General features: G+C 45.5%; 1 protein-coding gene across 1 annotated transcript in view; it reads left to right on the top strand.

Moving 5' to 3' along the window:
- The window catches only part of LOC135903937 (zinc finger protein 853-like), a 94,666-nt gene that overhangs the window by 52,504 nt on the left and 24,551 nt on the right, over window positions 1-17,611 (top strand). The window lies entirely within an intron of this gene.

The raw sequence follows: 17,611 nt of genomic DNA, 5'->3' as shown, positions 1-17,611 counted from the left end.
GGGAGAAGGAGCGCGAAAGGAGGTCGGGAAGCACCATAATGCATGCGAGCGCGAGTCTTTGGATGTTGTCGTTCTCTACGTTTCACCCCAGGATATTTTAGAGACCTATAATATAAAAAAAAGAGAGTTGGAGTCCAACAGGACAGCACCGGCCACTGCTTTATTCCACGTGGCACCGCGAGAATCGTAACGCGACAAAATTGGGAAGATAGGAATATACAGTGGTAGAATTTAGACTCATTTTGCAGCAAATGCACACGCTAGGCGAGGTTCCAACGTTGGGGACCTTCAGGCCGTCCTTTATGACTACATTCGACAACTAAACGCGACAGCGGTTTACTACTGCATACATAATAATAATAAAAAAATGCGGGTACCAGAACTTTGTAGCAGGATATTCACACAAATGGTACTATTCATTTCTTCGTCTTCTTCCCGTTATAGGTAAAAATAATAATCGTCGGCTCCAGGCGCAGCCTCGCATTCAGGATCAGTGTGGATGCACATATTTTCTAACGTTTCTTTTTTGTTTACTTCACTATGTGTGTTCCGTCCTATTGTAAGGGGCGAACATGCAGCACTTGTGGCTTGAATGAGCGTGAGATGCTTTGCATTTTGAGAGAAGTGGCAGTCGAAGATCTCATGCGACAGAAAGCGACGTCGTAACGGTCTCGGGATAGTTTGGATAGTTTTCGTTCAAGAGAAAGGTGTCTAAAGGTATTTGCTAATTCAAAAAAAAAAATCCCAGTTCAAATAACAAGTGTTTGGGCAGTTACGCATTCATCGAAATGTGCATTATTATGAACTGCAGCGTGCTTATGACTAGTCGGCGGTCGTAACGCGAGGAAAAGACGCGAAAAGACGCGATAAACTTTTGTACGCCCACAACTTGAAGATGCTTCATCGATTTGGTCTCCTCATCGGCAATACCTAATAGATAAATTGGAATCCATCCAAAATCGTGCTGCCCGCTTTATAACTTCTAACTACAGTCGTCAGTCTAGCATTACCCAAATTAAGCGCGATGTTCTCCTGCCGCACTTGGATTCCCGCCGTTCTGCTGCTCTTTTATGCCTCTTTCATAAATACTACAAAAACTCATGGTCCAGCCGTTTGTCGCTTGAAATTCCTTCTCGCACATCTACTCGACTTCATAATCATCTCAGCTTCAGGCGCATTTTTGGCCGCACACAGTCATTCAATAACTATGCATTACCGCGCGCCATCGCTCTATGGAATAGCGTTCCAAATAATATTGTCTCAATAAACGATCCTGCCAAATTTAGTGAACTTTTGGAACTTCACATGTTCGCTTGACAATGTTGTACGACTTTTTATTGTATTCGCCTTTGTATCGTTTTTCGACTTTGTTTTCTATTGCATTCCCTTGACTTTGTATGTATTTTTTCCAATGTTTACCAGTGCTCCTTTTTTCCAATGTAGAAACTTATTTGTTTCTCCTAATATGTAGTTCCCTTTTTTTTTGCCTTACATATTTGTCACTTTTCTGTAACCCCCCCTACCCAATGCTCCTCCGAGGCTGCAGGGTAAACTGAATAAACTGAATAATTTATTACCGATATCTGAAATTTGCGCAATCCTGCTGTTATTTCAAACGGGCCTTATGAAGGGCGTCAAAGCTGATTTTCAGCGCTCATTCGTAAGGCCATTACAACACTCAAGTAATTGCATAACAATGACGTTGCTTAGAGCATGGCGAAAGTTGCTTCCGTCAATGATTGCAGCCCACGAACACGCGAGGTCATTTCCATTAATGCATTCAATACATTCTGCTAAGCGAACGCCGGTTGAATACGCCATCCCGATCGACAAACTGTATAGCCGATGAAGACCCTTTCCTCTTCGGTGTGGTTATGGTCACACTGCAAAATGAATGGGCATCGCGTCGTTCACGAGGGACGCGCGGATGAAGAAAGCCCACTCGTTGCGATTATTCACGGCGATGTACCTGTATAGCTGCTTCAGTAGTTGCGCGTTGGTCATGCGTGTCAACCTGCCGAAAATTCCCGCAGACTCTCAAGACGCACCGACATTGCGCGAAGAGATCCGAACGAGGACACAGCGGCACATCGTGCGGGAGGATTTCACGCTGCAAGTTGAGCGTGCAAGGCCAAAAAAAGAAAGTGTATGGGGAGGGGCGGGGGGCAGAAAGAAAGAGTAAGACAGAGAGTCAGCCTTCGAGTCGGATAATCGTCAGCGCAGCTTGTTCAGAAGCAGAAACGTTTTACATTGTCACTTTATATGCATCAAAAACCAGCACCCAGTCTGCGTCTCTTCACAACAAGGGAACGCGTTACCAGCACCCCCCCCCCCCCATCCGCGCGTCAAGCAAACGCCGGGTTCACCGTCGAGAAGGGACAGAGTCTGCTGTATGTGAGTGGAAGGGCTGCCAAGAGCTCGAACAGCTGGACAAACTTTCGCAACGGCGCAGCTCGTGCTCACTTGAACCTACGGGTAACTTTAGTTGAATGAGGGGGGGAGGGGCTGGCATACGCATCGAATATTCGACTAATGGATGAAGTGCTTTATTTTCTCGTGCCACGTTATGCACATTAGGGAGCATTAGAATAAGGGCGCCCGAGCTTAGTGTGTCCCAACCAGCGACCTCTTTGTGTTCCCATGTTGCACCGGAGCGGAGGCCTTTTAGTATAGGGTTCCCGGAATGCGTTAGCGTCGCGCACTTGCAGCGCTCTTACAGCTTCAGAAAGAAATTCTAGAAACAGGGCTAGGGAAATAAAATAATAAATGATTACAATACACTAGTAACGTATTACAATGTTGTAGTTGTTCAACGCTACGGTCATTGCTTCACCTAATGATTCCACAAAAGCCAGAGCTTCGCTAAATAATTTGTCTTTGGGACATTCGCAGTCAAGACAATTTTGGTTTTCCTGTTGGAAATAATGCATAGTAGCTTCCGCCAGCAGCTAAGGGAAGTCAACTTAGCGTACACCATCCGAAAACGTCAAGCATTAAGCCTACGAGCTCTCGATTGACAAACGATGTCGTGAACAGCGGCGATTTATTGTTCAATTTTTCTCATCTACGTAATGAGTGAAAGTGTTGGCGTTTATCAGCGTTTGTTTGCCACAAACTTTACAAGTTACTGAGAAATGAGGTCAGATTTGGTGTTCGGCGTGAGCTGTCACTTCGATGGGTGCCACCATGCTTGTTTACTCAAAGCTTAGGGACGCCTGAGTGCGAGCCTAAACTGAAGGAAGCAGTTTGCGTTCAGCGCATGCGCAGTGGAGAGACGTTATTCGTTAGGCTTGGGTTGCCATCCTAGTCTTGGGTTCCCCTATACTAAAACTGCCTATTGAAGTGGAAAACCCTGCCGCCAGCCAACAGCACGCCCCGTCGCCTCCCCATCTACCTTTTTTATTATATTGTGGTACTGACATGATGTATTATGAGGAGTTGGTTCTTTAGGAGGTACTGGCTAGCTTTCGTGGCTTGGAAAAGAAAAATATTGTCACAAAACTTGTAAAAAAACGTGGCACAAAAGTATCAAAAAGAAAACTCAGTCAGCCATATCACAAGGTTTTGTGCATGGGTCCAGGGACCCACAGTAGGGGAACATGTATACAGTTGCTTATGTAAACACATGTGCTTTGTATTGTTCGGGAACACATAGGGAAGTTCAATTTCACAGAGGCGAGCACAGACTGTAAGTTTACCCATACATAACATCTTACATAAAGATTTGACAACCTAACAAGCACAGATTTACATCATACATCACCTTTCTACGGTCACTAAAATTTAATATAGGCCTAAGAAACTGGTGTTCTATAAGAAAACTAAAGCGGCAACCGCTTTTTCTCTGAAGATCCGCTGTTGCCCATGGGTCAAGTATATATCTTTATGTTAAATGGTCGTCGATCTAACGCATTAAATCTGCCCTCAAATTTCGTCTTGCAGTTTCGTGCCTTGGGTACTCGAGGAGGAGGGGGTGCACATATTCGTCGGGGTGGTCACGCGAGCGCTGCGGACTATAGGGGAACGTTTCATCCCGCACAAAAAGTGCCATGTATATGCTGTACCAAGTCGCAGGCGGTGCAGTAATTCTCAAATTTTCTGTTATTTCTCAGTTTGGGCGAAATTGACAATTTGATGCATTGGTCTATAAACAACAACTCGGAACTCTAAAACTGTTGATCAAACCAGGTATTTTCGCTTAGACGACCGCATAACTGACTCAGGAGCGATCGGACTTCACCACGTGAAAGAGGAAGATTTGATCTTTCTTCGTTATTGTGTGCCTGATTCGCTGCTGCGTCCAATGCAGTGTTTCCAGGAATATTGCAGCCACCTGGTAGCCACTGAAACGCTATAAAGTGATTCTTCGCATTTGCTTTTATGAGCTCTTCAGCGTTTCGTACGTAAATATGCATTAAACAAATTTTTGTGTATGCCTTTTAGTGATGTGAGTGCGGCTTGCAAATCACTAAAAAGTACCCATTTTAGCGCATTTTCTACTGATGCTTTGAAGCGCTACACCTATATTATAGCAGACTTCAGTGACGATGGGAGATGTCACACGGGATAATTTAATGTTTGCGGTAATGCCAAATGAGGTATGACGAATACTGATGCAGATGAATTCTTATGGCACGATCCGTCTGTATACACGGGTATACACGGAAGATATATAAGGTGTGAATCTGGTATAGTGCTAGTTACTGCGCGATTATCATGAACATGTCTCTCTTGACTACTATTATCTCAACTGATGGTTCAATTTGGGTGATGTTAGCATCCAAGGAGGATAAGTAATATACGCTTTGTATAATTCAAAGCTAGGTAATAATGTTTCATGTTCCTGAACAACATTGTGAATTTTGCTTTTCTCCCTTTCTTTGAGAGTTTGGTTTAGTGGATGCTTCTCACGTTGTTTATAATGCGATAAGCGTGTCGACAAGTTTCAACGGTACATATAACTGAAAAGTCCGGATAACGAGTTTAGGCAATGACTAGAGGACTCGAGGTTGCTTGGGGCACGCAGAGACACAATCCGAGTCCTCTCGCCAGTAAACGTTGAAGCCGATCCTTAAATGTTTGCGACAAGCCATGAAGAATAGGTGCGGAATGAGCAATTTCGTGCTTTATGAGTGCACTGTGTACTTGTAATAGTGAAGGGACTTACAATCCCTTGTGCGAGTTCCGCATGCCGTGTGGCATGACAGGTGCTGTCGCGCATGTCTACACTGCATTAGGCTAAACGTCACAAATACTAAATACGTCCTATTTATAAAATCAAAGTATAAAGATCCCCACTGTGCCTTGCGTGCAAGGCGCACGGGAAGACATAGCCCATTAATCTGCGCTTGCAGGTTATTTGCACTGGAAAGAACAGCCTTAATGTCCGCACTGATCATTCGTCAAAGACTGTCATCCCTTGAGCTAAGAGACATCCGTGGCCCACGGACTAACGCTGCCTGTGCGTGTCGGGCTATGAAAGCAATTTTAACGCAATATCGTTAAGGAGCCCGCATCGCAGAAAATCCGGCGTCCGGCGTCGGACGTCGTTCGGCAAACATATTTTCGAACCACCCATAACCAGGCCGTCCATGTGACGCAAGGAATTTACTGAACTAATTGAATTTCTCAAGCTACAATTTGGGGAAAATCGCAAACTGCGACTTACGCACACCCTAGAGACATAATAGCTCTCGGATTGTAATTCGACTATGCGAGAAAACATAATTCTGTTACGCGAAAACTCAAATAAAGCCCTTTTCCAGCGTTTCTACCATTCACAGACCGGCCGCGGCATCCGCCATTTGCGCGCGCCGGCACGCGGGTTTCTTCGAGGCCACGGAGCGGGTCACCCGGTTCCTTGCAATACCTTCAGCTGGCGCTCACCTCCGTCACATCGCGGCCCGTGCAAGAAGCCGTGTTCCTACCACAAAGCCCGCCTTCGTGCATAGCACTCGCAGCCAGCGTTTGCCGCTAGACATTACAGTTACATACGCTCCTGTTGCCGGGAAGCGTGATAAGCAGTCAGGGATCTTCGAATGCTATCGCGTTCCATTCTTGAAGGCGAAGCTTAACCGTCCTCCAAATTCTTAAGCTTGCTCAGAGAGATTGATCTCAACCATTTATTTTAGCTTGTGCATATTTGAGCTTGTGGCGCATTGTGGTGGTGTTTTTTGTACGTTGTGTATCTGTGACGTGCACTGTTGCATATCATTTCATTTTTTATCATACTCTTCTGGAGTAGCATGCTAGGCGTTTCGCCAGGCAAACCTCTCCAGGATTCATGAAAGAGTAACCCTCTCTCTAAGGGTCCTTATTCACAAAAAAGTTCTTACGCTAGAACTATATTTTATAACAAAGGCAAGGCGATGGTATGCTGTGCATATTATTAGTGAAGGCAGCCGGCCAACGACAAACAGCTTTTACTAATGGAAAACTTCCTGAATTGCGGTGCGGTGGCTGGACGTTGTTTTGTCTACCTGACGTTGCTTTCGGATGCCTATTTGTCGGCATTAGGGACGACAAGGATCAAACTAAAAATCGGAAACGGAAACACAAACGCCTCCGTCCAAAGAACGACAACAACGACAAAACAAAATGCCAGGAACCTTCGCAAGGCAAGGTTGAACTGAATGCCTGCGTCCGTTCTTCCACTTGGGGCGCCTCTCCAAGAGTGCTCTATTTACAGGTCGGGGAAGAGCTGCACGCTGCCGCCGCCATCTACCTGACTCGGGTGCACTTAAGTTGTTTTGGGATGCTTGGGGCATGTCGTGCTCTCATGACGCGGAGCCTTCCACACTAGAGCTTGAGGGAGCACAACTCATGTCTTGCGCGTTTATCTTGGCCTGGGCCCGTATTCCGAAACAGCTCTTACGATACTAATTGTTCGTCGCAGAAAAATCTAGCTTGTCCTTGTCCAGATGCTAAACATATCATTAACGAAGGGGCCTGCCCAATACCAAGGAACACTTACGAACGCAAAGTTTTGTGAATTCAGCCTTTGGACCCGCATTCTAGCGTAAGATTCCAGCCAGTCCCAATGCTGGACATATTATTAGCAAAGTGCTCAATGCCAATGCCATTAAGTGGCATTGAGCACTTATGAACGAAGTACTTTGTAAATTTGGCCCCTGTTTCTTAGGCATTCTGTCGGAGCTGACTCTGTTCTTGCCATCGAAAGTTATGGCAGCGAAACTACAGTAGTGTTGCGATTAATATTATGAAACTAAAAAAAACATAACTAAGAAAGCCTCTTAGTACATGCAAACTTATGCTGATGATATACAAGGTGTTTTTTCTTTGCTGCACCAAAATTATAAATATTGCCTGTAGCAACTATAACCCTTGATCGGTTCTACGCGAAATGAAAATGCTTAATTGAATAAATAACACAATTATGCTAATTAATTTATCAATTATTATTTTACGGCACTTGCTTTAATCTACGAATTGTAGCTAGGGAGTTCGCATGGCGTATCCACTTGGAACGAATTCTCTGGACTGTACCAGTTTCAAGGTATCAATTTTCAACGTGTCCGACGAAATGCCTTAGTGTTCCAGTTACTTTTGCAGTTCGGTGCATTACAGAACGTTTTATTTAAAAAAGGTAATTGGTACGCCAACGCATTTCGTCGAACACTTTGAAAATAAGTATTTTGAAACTGGTGCCGTCCAGAGAATTCGTTCTAAGTGGACACGTCTTGGGAACTCACCGGCCATAATTCGTAGATGGAAATATGCGCCGCAAAGTAATTAATTAAAGGTTAATTAGCGTAGTCGTGCCAATAATTTAATTAATCATTTTGATTTCTCATAGAAGCAATGACTGCCTCAGTGAGTAATATATATCAATATATCAAGGGTTAGAATTGTGCTATCTACCTTAGGCGATTGGTGCAGCTGAAAAAAAAACATCGTGAACATCATATATATATATATATATATATATATATATATATATATATATATATATATATATATATATATATATATATATATATATATATATATATATATATATAATGTACAAATAAGGCGCATTCGATTGTGCTTACACTGCTTTAATAACGCTCAATGTATCATTTCTCTATAGATGAGCGGTACGCTCATCTATAGAGAAATGCTATTTTATATTGGCTGTGCACGAATAGAAGTTTTCACATTACTGCTGTTATCATTACAACTGCATATAAGTGCACCTTTGCTAACACGATGCACCTGAAACAGCCATCACACATGACGACGGTTAGTGAATAGCACAACTATCAGCGCCATTACATTGATGACAGTCCTTATATGACGGAATATTATAATACTTATTTTTTCCCGGTATGGGCATCAACGCCTTGCTCCATTACTGAATCCGAACCTCTGTGGGGCGACGATGGGACAACCCCAAACATCGATAAGAGCGCCTCCATAGACTTGACGCTGGTTTGCGATTCCGGCTTCCACTTTGGTTGCGGAAACGTCACGAAACACTCATCCACCGATTACGGCTCGGTGTGGCGTACACTCACCGATACCTTCGCAAGATTGGACGAGAACGGGACCCTGACTGTAGTGTATTTAACACTCCCGACACTACAGCTCACATATACTTTACACAAGGGAAATCATGCATACACAAGGAAAATCATATCGTAGCAATCACTGGTGTAGCTGTCTGGTTGGTTGGCCAAATAGGTGAGGAAGTAAAAAGCACCAATCACAGCAAGACGAATGCGCGTCGTTGCAGCAGGGTTAAAATGATGGCTGGCCTCTTGGAAGTCGCATTTGCACGAATGTTGGGGAATCTTGACGACAAAAGTCATGAAATTATTTGAGCTCTGATGAGCCACTGTAATCTCAAGCCCCAGTGAACCAGAGTTGTTGTTACGTTCATTCTTAAATCGAGAATTGAAACAGTTCAACCGCGATTGTTTGAACATCGGGAGGATTAGTCTGCCTTACCTCCTCAAACTAATGCCACCATTCGGTTTTAATGTCACACGCGTTATTGTTAGCTCCTGACGATGCCGCAGTAAGCCGGCTAGTCATAAAAAAATTACACCGTGTCTTTTCACTCCTCATATATGATGAAAATATTTAGTCATTGTTGTTTACTAAGTTATGATGTCCTGGGAACATAGGTCACCGAAGGGCCGGCTGTCCAAAAAATCAGCTTCGGTGACTAAGCAATGTAAAAAAAGAAAACAAAAAGGAAGAGCAACGATAAAGAAACACCAGAGGAGAGATATAACATCGCATATAGCTCAGGCATAGCCTGCTATAATACACGCTTTTTCAGAGCACGATATATCGACGAGCCGCGAACGTTTACACAGCACTCGCAGCGCTCGTTATGGAAACACTCATTAACTGTACAGTCGCAACACGACTTGCATGCAGCGAATACTTAAGCGCATCATTACAGATATTACACGTAAGATGTTGGCAGTATACATTCCCCCAAATAAAGAAGAAAAGGTTGGTGCAAGTTCGCATTCATGAGCGTGAACGAATTCAGATTATAGACGCAATTACCATCGATCGTCCTTCAATGAGACTGCGTAAGGTTACTGTCTATTAAAGTAAAGTGACAAAATGCTGTGACAGCGTGCCTGTTTGTCCCGACACCACCATTGACCAAGAGCCTTGGCCTCTATAGCAAAAACGTTCTTACGCTAAAGCTGTTGGTAAGAGCAGATGCTAGCCAATCGTGAAGTCGAACACATGCGAAGGCGGTCGGCCAATGGCAAACATCACTTACGAACGAAAACCTTGGTGAATTTGGCCCATTGTCTATGTATAAAGGACGCTTATTGAGCAGGTTCAAGTGGCTGCGCAGGTTCTCTCGCTGCCACTAGTACTGCCGGAAATTGTTTGTTCACTCGGTCATCGTTGCATGCACCGCAGTGGGATTCAATGTGCTTTCTTTGCTGTGCCAAAAAGGATGCGTAGGTGGCGTGGGGCGTCAGAAGTCTGTGAGCGCCGATTCGGTCTATCTTGTGAGATAAAACGTCTTCACTTTTAGCACGACACAAGCTTTTTCCAAAACTACATCGCATCGATGGAGCTGCAGAGTATTAACGTCCCATTGAATACTACTGTGCCTGTAATGAAAAAAAAACTAAAGAAATCACTGCCCAAGCACTCCGTACAGATGGTTAACCCGCGAAGCTGAAACGTGCGGTCCTGGTGTTTATCACTGTGTTAATACCGACGGTTCATTAAACGACAGCTTGGTAGGCTGCCGGATCCTCGGTACGCAGTTGTTGCCTGCGCTCGGCTGCACGAGCCTGTTCTAGTGCCCGGGCTGCAGCATATCGGCACGGCGTAGACGAGCTAGTTGCCGGTTCTGCTCGCGGCGTTGCTGATCTAAAGGTGCCTGCTCCTCAGGAGTACGTATGACGTGTGGGCTACCCATTCCGAAGCCGGAGAGAAACTGAGCGCGTGCTTGGCTGTGACTCAGAGCAACGACGTCACTACTGGCACAGCCAATCGCGCGCGTCTCTTTCTCTCTTTTTTTTTGCGCATGCACATGGGGTTGCGCCGGAGGAGTTTTTGGCGTACAGGCGACAGACGGACGGACGGACGGACGAATAGGCTAGCCATATACAGCTTCGCTGTAATAATGCTCTTTGTCTGAGAACTGGCGATGTCAGCGTAGCTTTGCTTTTGTTACCAGGAATGCACATACATAATGTACACATTTTTTTATGTCATTAGCCGCACAAACGTAACTGCAACCGATACTTTGACCATGCTATCCCCTTATACCTTGGTGTTCTCGTACCTCTCCTCTTCTTTGGAGAGTGGTCAGGATGTACGTCTTGCTGACGTCCTTGCCTTTTTGTTCTCCATTCCAACTTATTGTTTTCATCGCTTACGACTGCCACCATGTTGTCGTCCTCGACTCGATGCATCAGGATATCAAGAAATATATGTGTGTTATTATTCTTCCACTTATTTTGTCACACAGAACTTCCCTTTCTCAATGACGAATTTAGTGCCAGCGCCAAGAGTTTCAATTGGCTGCTCGCCATTACTGTTTCATTTCGTTTGCTTCGCTTATTGCCAGCACTACCAGTGTTAGCACTGAAGCAATATAGGTGAACAACGCGTGCAACCGCTCATCTCTCTCAGCAGAGTTGACCTGGGGAGCATCGATGAGACCACTCCTGACGGATGACGTTTCCCTTGGTTGAGTTTCACGCCACACAGTTTCAGCAGGAATGTGGCAGTATTCGTGCAGAAACGAAACTAACTTGAGCACTGTGGCAACCACAGTGAAAAAGTCATGTATTCCGTTGCGAAAGCTTCTATGGAAAGTGGACGTTCCCGATTGAGTACATATTGGGCGTAGCCTAGTGGTCGCAAATTCCTTAGCACGAATTAAATATGAGGCCTCGAGCGCCTTATGACAAACCCTTTCTGCTGTGTACTTTTACCAAGGCAGTTGACTGCTATGAATCGACAGATACTTCAGAGAACAACTGTGTAGAATATATAATACTTGGTGCTCCTCCTTTTGGCTAGCCCGCAATGCAGGACCCATTGTAAGTATAAACAAAACTGCTGGAATATTAGAAAAAGGAAAGCCCCTGTCAAAATTACTGTGCGAAGAAACTTTGTACGACGAAATTCTGCAGCGAGTTTTCGACGTGCATTCGCCGAGATGCTAGCTTTATGCAAAACTGAGGATAGAAAGAACTACGACGAGGCAGCGTCAAGCTTGCAGCACCGCGGCCGCTCTTGGTTGCGCAAGCACTGCGGGTAACCCTCGCCGAACAAGACGGTACACAATTCATCTTTCACGAAACTGCCAGCCGCTTTTGCCCGGTCTCTCGAAGCGAGCGTTCCGGGCCGCACAGACAGACGGCTTATAGGCAGCAGCTCCCCCCCCCCCCCCTCAAGGGGGGCGTTCCGGTCGCTGCGGCTATTTTGGACGCGCCGGAAAGATGCCTGCTGAGCATCGGGTTTCATAAGCGGTGACTCAGGCACCGTCCCCGCTTCGTATAGCGGAAGTGAATACACCTGCCGTACTCTTTTCCGCTCCATCCTTTCTCCATCTGCTATCGAGCAGATATCAGGTTTTGTTATTTCCTTCTTTCTTTTATTTGCAGCAGCACGCCGATGCTTTCGTCTGGAATGCCAACTATTTTAAATAAGTGTATGCGGCAGCTTTACGGCCTCGCAAAGAAACAAACAAACTGGCTTTGAGAGATGTCTTATTCGACTGGTTTCAACGTGGGGATGAAATCGCGGCTCGTTGGCGTTGCTCCACTTCTAGGTCAGAAAAAGAAAGTAAATAAAATCGCGGCCACCGTGACCCAGGTTGATGCTGGAAAGAAAACAACACTTCGTTTTTTTTCTTTGCACTGCAAAGAAAGAAACGTTGCATTCGCTATGCTGCTGCGCAGAGTGGCAGGGAGTTCTTTCCAGCCGGGCCTTATCGCTTTTCTGTCTTCCTCTTTCAGTAAGAAAACCACGTAACAGCAACCTCATTACTATCGCAGAAAAGCGCAGTTATCAATTGAATTGGTGCCCAGAGGCCCAGAGTGCATAGGCTATGCCACTCAAGTTTCCACGCCAAAGGGCTCGTACGGTTAAACGGGACACGAATGGCGGCGCTTGAGTCATTTGCACTGCGCTCATATAATTATACAGAGTTTTTTACACTCAGAGACCTTTATAAACACAAGCAAATAAACTCCATCATATGGCTTTGTGCCGAATACTGCTTCCAGTGCTTTGTCTTGTTAACATCTGTGGCAACTGTTAGATCACGACGCTGATGTTGGTTGCCGGAGCGAAGCCGGTAACTTATGCTGAAAGTGGGCAAGGATGGTTTTCACGTTCGGCATTTTTTTACATTGTGTGCTCTAACGTCTGTCGTGTATATAGGTATACTACCGTGCAGTCGTTGGCATTTAGCATGTAAAAATAGCTTTCGAGAAATTCTCCATTTTTGCCGCTGACCCTCTCGTGATAGCCCTGCTTTGTACAAATATTTCTGCACGATCAACAAATATTCGTCCAGAGTAAACGTTTATACCTATTGGACTTAAGCTAGTGTTCAGACTGCTATAGTTCCTTTCTTCATTCTTCGTATACAAGTGCATTAAATACCTGTTTGAATGTCGTGTAGATTACAGTATGTCTGTTTGCTGTAACGCATATGCACGTAAGAATTCTGTGTGGTCAGTTTCTTACATTTGTTGAAATAGCTTCGAAGTATGATTTCTGGTGGGTTCTACATCAAGTGCTAGACATTTAAGGCCGCCTTGAGAGTACAGGTATCAGTTCTTTCAGAGCGGCTGAAATGCACACTCACAAAGACATTCAAAAGATATTCGTACGCAATTACCATCTGCAAGGACCGGCTTGACCAGTTGCGATGACGAAAAAGGTAATAGAGGACGTGTCGACTAACGCGAAGCAGCGTTTACAAACGAGCTTTGTGAAACCGGTCCTAGAATGTGTTCTTCCTAGAAAATGTACTTTGAGCTGTTTATATAGTGAACATGAATGTAGGGTTATGCAGATTACGTTTAATATAATTTGAGATGTTAGTTTAACTACAAGCTTGTCATGCTATTCCAGATGAGTGATGAAAAACGAGAAAAAAAGTAAATAGAATGCGCCCTAGCACATACACGCGCACACACCGTTCCGAGGCATTTTAAAAGGCTTGGTTGAGGGCCTTTGTTTTCCACAAAAAGTATCATGGCCCGTATTCACAGAAGTTCTCACGCAAGTGTCCCCTGCGATTGCCTATCACCGCGACGATCGTCTCGTTGTCAATCCGATCGGTATTATGGCTGGCAAGCGCTCTGAAGCAGTTCAGTGAAAAAAGAACTCCTAGCGCAATAGAAGTTCCGTGTACACAAGCCTAGGAGCGACCTTGCAGCGCCCGATGAAGAGACAACGAACTACCGTGGTTCAAGAACGCCTCACATCACATCTCAAAGCGCATGTCATGACATATGCGTTCAGAATAGTTTTTGAGTTGGTCTTTCGTCTGCGCGTTCAGATTACGTGGTTCAAATGCTCCTTATAACACTGCGCATGTAGCATAAATACGTAAATTGCGAGCAAAGCTTAAGCAGGAAATTATTTGTGCAGACAGAGTGTAATTAGGTGGGACGTAGGCATATATAAAAGCTCGGGTCCATCGAGTTCACGTATCGAGGAGAAGTTGCAGCTGAAATCAAGGCGGGGCAAGGACCTGTGTTACGCTCAGCATCACATTACAGGCTGTGCTGCGAGTGCCATTCAACAGCGGACACAAGAGCCACTCGTCAGTCGTTATAACAGCGGTCAAGATGAGCTCTTCCAGGAGCACGATCAGCTTTGACGCTGCCGGCTAAGGCACAATGGGCGGGAAACAACGGCTGCTATGCAGTATAACTAACCGACAGGCCTTTGCAGCAGCCTGCGAAACTGGCCATGAAGTTTTCGGACAACATATGCCACGAAAGCTCTCCCAATACCATGCAGCAAGTCTTGCTGACGGACCGCAACAATGGCTTTTGGCAGCATTTAGTACGTGGTACTCTTTCACGCGTTTGACACTCACGACTACCCAATAAAAATGCTGAGATGATTGCGCCAATGAAAGATGGCGCATTTTCTTTCATGCGAGTTCTATAATCGTGCCGACTCAGAAAGTTCTCTTCTTGCTACTCGCTGCTACAGGCAAAGGCAAAATACATCGATCATGGGGGCTGATACTTGCTTCTTACATTTAAGTGCTAATTCTGTTCGGAGTCAAATGTAGACGAAATGGTTCTCAGAAGGGGGCGAGTGAGGGAGACAGAGAAACACAGGAAAGTCAGGGAGGTTAATGAGAAAAAAAGTAGTGTCTGCTAGCCTGCATGGGGAAAAAAAAAGTAAAATGAATTGTAAAAGACGGGAAGGGAGAAAAATGAGTTGTGAAACCGAAATAGGCGCACAAAATTCTGAAGTGGCACACGTCACCATCACCATATCAGGCCCGTTGACCGCAGGAAGCGAACTGGCGCTCTGGTTTCCTATCGTATATGTCCGTAACGCACTTGACAGCCGGTCATTGTCAGTACAAAATATATTAGGAAGGTGGAGAATGATGAGAAAATAAGCGATTAGGAGGTTAAGGCAGCTTTTGAAATCTTTTTTTGCCCAACGACTGCAACAAACGTCAGGGCGCATCTTCACAAAAACGCACTTAGGCTAGAATAGTTCGTAAGAGCAAATTCCAGCCAAGCCTAATGCTGGTCGTTTTCTTAGAGATGGCGAAGAGCACCTAAGAAATGAACTTACGAAGAGTGCTTATACAAAGAGCACAAAAAAAGTGCTTACGAACGAAAAGCGTCGTGAACTCTGCCCCTCAACTGCCCACGTCGCCACCACAATCCGAAGCACACCGCTTGCGCTTTTTTATGGACAAGCAAGATATTGGCCACCTATTTTGGGGTTTTGGCGTAGGAATCAGTCATGCGCAGTGAGTAGGTCGCGTGGTGATGATCGTTTCTGCATGAAATTACACCGATTTACACCGCGAATACTACTGAAATTTCGCATGATACCCTGCACGCTCTTCTTCCCGAAGAAGCTATGCCGGTCCCGAGCGAGATAACGTCACAAGCATGGTGATTACGCGTAAAACGCATGCCACCCGCAGGGCACCAATAGCCAGGAGCAGTGGGAACAACTAAACGCCTCTGGAAATGCGCCGTGCAGCAAGAAAAGAACGGAGGAAAAATAAAAAGTAAAAAGGAGGTCTTTGCAAAAGAGAAAGGGGTGGGCCCTCGGTTCCAATATGGGAGAAGGCAAGAGAGGAAGCTTGCTATAGGGTGGTGGCTTGGGTGAGTCGGTGATGCACAATATACGTGCACAAGCGCACACAAAGACGAAACACAAAAGTGAGAATAGCGCACGCACACGCAGTGCCATGTGCGCGAGCCGTTTTTTTCTTTTGTGTCTGGCCTTTGTGGGATCTGTACGTAGAAGAGCAGCGGAGAAACGTCACTTGCGGGTGGGAAGCAACTGGCCAACGCGCTGGGAGGGTAGCTGGTCTCCTCGCACTACTACTTTACGACCTTGCTTTGATTCTATCCAGGCTACTATGCCGAACTTTTCTAAAGAAATTCTTGCGATTAAACGCTTCCTGCACGGTTTTTACAACCTCTAGCGTAAAACCAAAATTTACGATTGTTCATGGCGTTGGACACTTTAACGATTAAGAGCTCAAAAGCGATTAAGAGCTCAAAACTGGGTTTGCTGCGCCCGTCCGTCCTTGCCGTTACGTCGCCTTCTTGTCGTCGTTATCGTGCTATCGTCGTCAGGCCATTTCCTCACCTCACCAGCTCGTCATACTCATTTTCACCATCATTAAATGGCAAAGCAAAGCAGAACTTTGCCCACAACCCTGGAGGCGACTATATGGCCCTGGAGCAACGCGCAGTTGGATGCCGGCCACGTTAATTGCTGCAATACCACTCAACCTTTACGCTTGGTAGTTGGTGCGGTTATGCACTACGCACACTGAGTGTGTTTTTGAGATACTTCCAGGCATTACTCCTCGGTTACAGTCTCGAAGTGCCAGCGCAGCATACGCGTATATCTATTGCGCGATGCAGCAGGCGTTTGTATAGCGCTGCTTTTAGCTCAGCAGAAATTCTCACCGTACCTCCTGCAAAGACGGCTCTTCGCTGTCTTGGATGTCAATTAACGAGGTGTCGTCATGTTGCTGCCGTCGCCATCATCGTCGTTGTCATCGCCGTTGTCATTTTGTCATCCTCCTCCTTCTTGAACGTACTAGTTGAGGCAACCCACCGTGGTTGCTTAGTGGCTGTGGTGTTGGGCTGCTAAGCACGAAGTCACTGGATCGAATGTCGGCCACGGCGGCCGCATTTCGATTGAGGCAAAATGCGAAAACACCCATGTACTTGGATTTAAGTGCACGTTAAAGAGCCCCAGGTGGTCCAAGTTTGCGGAGCCTCCCACTATGGGGTGCTATATATTCAGATCCTGGGCTTGATACGTAAAACCCCATAATTTATTTAATTAGTTGGGACACTATGAACAGAATTTAAGGTGTTTTGCGCAAAGTTGGGGGCGTTTGGAGCAGTCGGGTCAGTAACTGCTGTCGCAGGAAATGAGTTCAGAGACAGAGAAATTAGTGAATTCTGTGGGTTCTTAATGCGCTTAGCATTCATTAAGTACTTCACCCATTTTGCTGCATGTATCTAACCTCTTTCACATACCCAGTGACCCATGTTGTCTACTAGTTTGGGCCACTAGGTATGTGCGGACTGTTGTCTTGCCTAGTAGACAACTTCGGCACTGTGTATGTGATATTTGTATGTGACCATTCTTGGCTTATCCCCCGGAATGATTATGCGATGGTGCCATCGAGTGGGTATGTAGCCTTAAATATATTAAAGTGGTAGCGCCTCATCCATAACATACACTTCCATCAAGCGGCCGTGTCGAGCGTGGCCAAACAACAAAATATACCGTGCCATGCAACAAAACTGCAACAAAACATACGGTGCCATAGTATCATTCGGCATTGTGGTTGGCAGCAAGATTGCCATTCGCGTGTCTGCTGACGTGCCGAAAAGGTTTTGTGATTCTGGAATGG

This window comes from Dermacentor albipictus, chromosome 1 (genome assembly GCF_038994185.2).
Source record: "Dermacentor albipictus isolate Rhodes 1998 colony chromosome 1, USDA_Dalb.pri_finalv2, whole genome shotgun sequence".
Lineage (NCBI taxonomy): Eukaryota > Metazoa > Arthropoda > Arachnida > Ixodida > Ixodidae > Dermacentor > Dermacentor albipictus.
This window is presented reverse-complemented; position numbering and strand designations above follow the sequence as displayed.